Source organism: Gracilinanus agilis, unplaced genomic scaffold (assembly GCF_016433145.1).
Source record: "Gracilinanus agilis isolate LMUSP501 unplaced genomic scaffold, AgileGrace unplaced_scaffold57273, whole genome shotgun sequence".
In the NCBI taxonomy this organism is placed as follows: Eukaryota; Metazoa; Chordata; class Mammalia; order Didelphimorphia; family Didelphidae; genus Gracilinanus; species Gracilinanus agilis.
In genome coordinates, this window is record NW_025392769.1 from 1,211 (window position 1) to 4,876 (window position 3,666).

General features: G+C 42.3%; 1 pseudogene; it reads right to left on the minus strand.

Annotated features, from left to right (window-relative positions):
- Positions 1-1,068: 1,068 nt before the first annotated feature.
- LOC123256238 lies at positions 1,069-3,265 on the minus strand (annotated as a pseudogene).
- Between the last annotated feature and the right edge of the window lie 401 nt (positions 3,266-3,666).

Sequence of the window (3,666 nt, forward strand, 5' to 3'; positions counted from 1 at the left end):
CTCAATTCCTGTCTATCCATTTGTCCCACTGCTTCCCTTAGCTCTGTGTTCCCCTTCTTTGTCTCTCTTTTTCACTCTTACTGTTATTTCTGTCATTCTCTGCATCCTTCTCTTTCTCTCTTCGGCCTCTGTATATCTCTGCAGCCTTTTCTGTTACTCTCCTGTCTATATTTCCCTCTTTACTTGCTTCACTCTGCTTCTTGCTCTCTCTGTCTCACTCTTCATGTCTCAATCATTCTCAGTCCTCTATCTTCAACTATTCTTTGCCCTCTCCAAACTCTCTCTATACTTCCCTTGTTTATCATTCCATTTCCCTCTCAATCCTTCCCTCTCTCTTCATCTCCCTCTAAGTTTCATCTCCCCTAAGACTCCATCCCTACTCTCATCACCCCTTTCATCTGCACCCTACCTCTTACTCTCTCCTACTCTCCTGATGCTTCCTCTCTCTCTTCTATCTTCTCTATCTCTCGATTCCTTTCTCTCCATCTGTCCCTCTACTTCAGCTCTGTCTTCATCTTTGCTTCCTCTTTTTCATTCTCTCTTTTATCTGTCTTATACCCTTCCTGGATCTCTCTCTGCTTTTCTATAACTCTCCATTCTATTTGATTTCTCTCCTGTCTTATATCTCCCTCTTCCCTTACCTCTTCTTCCTATTTTTCTATTTCTGTTTCTCTTCCTCCATCTGCCTCTGCCTCCCTCTCTTTTCATGCCTTTCTCTCCTCTGTCTCTCCCTGCCATCTTTTCTTTCTCTTGCTTTCTGTCTCCCTTTTGTCACCTTCCCTTTCTTCTGTCTCTCTTGCTCTCTCTTTCGCCCTTCCCTCTATTTTTCTCCATTCTCTCTCTCTATGCCTTTCGTCCCCTCTCCTTTAGCTCTCTCATTCTCTGCATCCTTATGACTCTTTCTCCTTTACCTTTCTATAACTCTCCAGCCTATTCTATTTCTCTCCCGTCTTTATCTCCCTCTCTACTTACTTCTCGCTTCTGCTTTCCTATTTCTCTCTTTCTTTTAACATCACCATTCCCTGTCCATCCTTTTCTCTCTCTCCCTGCCATTGTCTTTTCCTTTTTTGCCTCCATCTGTCATCTTCTCTCTCTCTCTCTCTCTCTCTCTCTCTCTCTCTCTCTCTCTCTCTCCTGCCTCCGTGTCTACCCCTCTCAATCCTTTCTGTTTTTCTCTCTCCCTCTCCATCCTTGTCTCTCTCTCTCTCTCTCTCTCTGTTTCTGTGGATCTCTCCATCTATCACTCCTTCTCCATTTCTCACTACTTCTCTATTTTCCCTTTCTTTTTCTCTCCATTTCAAGTTTTTTTGGCTCACTCTTTCTTTTCTTTTCCTCCTATCTCCACCTATCCTTGCTTGCTATCCCCCATTCTCATTCTTTCTCTGTCTCTGTCTCTATCTTCCTTCCTCCCCATTATTTGCTCAAGTTCTATTTCCTTTTCTGCTGCCTCTATTTTCCCTCTCAACTTTTTCTCATTCACCCTCTTCTATTTGTCCTTCTCTTTCTCTCTCAACACTTTCTTTCTCTCTCCCTTAGCTCTATTTGTCTCTGTGATCTCTGCCTTCCTTTTTCACTCTCACTTTTATCTGTCACAGTCTCTACATCTTTATTTTTCTTTCTCCTCTGCTTCTCTATACTTCTTCTGCCTATTCTCTCTGTCTGTCTGTCTGTCTGTCTCTCTCTCTCTCCTTATCCATATATAGCCCTCATCCCTTACCTTTCCCTAGCACTTTTTTATTTCTATCTCTTCCTCCATCTCTTCTCTGTTTCAGTCTCCATTTCTCCAGTTCTCTCTCCTGTTCTTCTCTCGTTTTATCCTCAATCCTTTCCTCAGTCTCCCTCTGCCATTTGTCTCTATTTCTCTGTAAACGCCTTCACGCCTGTCTCTCTCCCTTAGCTCTGTCTTTCTCCATCGTCCCCGTCTTTCTTTCATTCTCACTTTTTTCTGTCACATTCTTCACTTCTTCATTTTTCTCTTTCCTCTGCTTTTCTTTAGGTCTCCAGCTTTATTCTTTCTCTCTTCTGTCTGTATGTCCCTAATCCCTTACTTCTCCCTTCCAGTTTTTGGTTTCTGTCTCTCTTCCTCCATTCCTTCTCTCTGTCTCTCGGTCTCTCGGTCTCTGTATCTCTCTCTGTCTCTCTCTCTCTCTGTCTGTCTGTCTCTCTCTTTCTCTCTCTGAATGAATGACTGTCTGTTTCTCACTCTTCATTTCTCTAGTTTTTTATCCTGTTCTACTGTCTCTTTTAATCCTTCTCAATCTCTTTACCAGTCTCTTTTCTATTGGTCTGTTTCTCTCTCAATTCCTTCCTGACTCTCTCCCTTAGTCCTGTCAATCTTTCTCCATCTTCTCTGCCTTTCTTTTTCACTCTTTTATCTGTCACATTCTCTACATCTTTATATTTCTCTCTCCTCTGCTTCTCTATACTTCTGAAGCCTATTCAAGCTCTCTCCTGTCTATATGCCCCTCATCCCTTACCTCTCCTTTCCACTTTTCTGCTTTTCTCTCTTCCTCCATTCCTCCATCACCCCCCCCTCTCATTCTCTCTCTCTCTCTCTCCCTACCATTCTGATGACTCTATTCATCCCTTGTAATCTTTTTTTCAGCCTCCTTCTTCTATTTGTCTCTCTCTGTTTCTCTCTCAATTTCTTTACATCTTTCTCTTCTGCCATTCTTTTTCACTTTCACTTTTAACTCCCACAATTTCTACATCTTTACATTTCTCTCTCCTCTCCTTCTCTATACTCCTCCAGTCTATTTCATCTCTCTCCTGCCCATATGTTCCTCATCCCATACCTCTCCCTTCTTTTCTTTTTCTTCTTCCTCCATTACCTCTCTATCTCTGTCTTTTTCTCTTTCTCCCACACTCCATTTCTCTAGCTCTATTTCCTGTTCTGCTGGGTCTTTTGATCCCACTCAATCCCTTTCTCAGTCTCCCTCTTCTTTTTGTGTCTTTTGGTTCCTCTCTCAATTCCTTTCTATCTCTTTCTTCTCTGCCTTTATCCCTCTCTGTCACATTCTCTACATCATTATTTTTCTCTCTCCTCAGCTTCTCTAAACTTCTACAGTCTATTCTAGAGCTCTCTCCTGTCTATATGCCCCTCAGACCTTGCCTCCCCCTTCTACTTTTCTGTTTTCCTCTCTCTTTCTCTCTCTCTCTCTCTCTCTCTCTCTCTCTCTCTCTCTCTCTCTCCCCTTTTGTGCTGTCTCCTTCTATTCCTATCAATACCTTTTTCAGCCTCTCTCTTCTGTTTGTCTGTTTCTCTCTAAACTACTTTATGCCTGTCTCTCTCCATTAGCTCTGTCTTTCTCCATCTTCCCTGCCTTTCTTTTTCACTCTCACTTTTATCTGCCACATTCTTTATATCTTTACTTTTCTCTTTCCTCTCCTTCTCTATATTTCTCCAGCCTATTCAATCTCTCTCCCGTCTCTATGTCCATTTTCTCTTATCTCTTACTTCTATCACCTGGTTTCTCTCTTGCTATTCCTCCATTCCTCCATCACCTCTCTCTCTGGCCCTCTCTCTCTGTCTGTCCATCTCTTTCTTTCCCTTTTTCTAGCCATATATCCTGTTCTGCTCTCTTTTTTCCCTTCTCAATCCTTTCCTTAGACTCCCTCTTCTGTTTGTCTCTTTGTTTCTCTCTCAATTCTTTTCTGTCTGTCTCT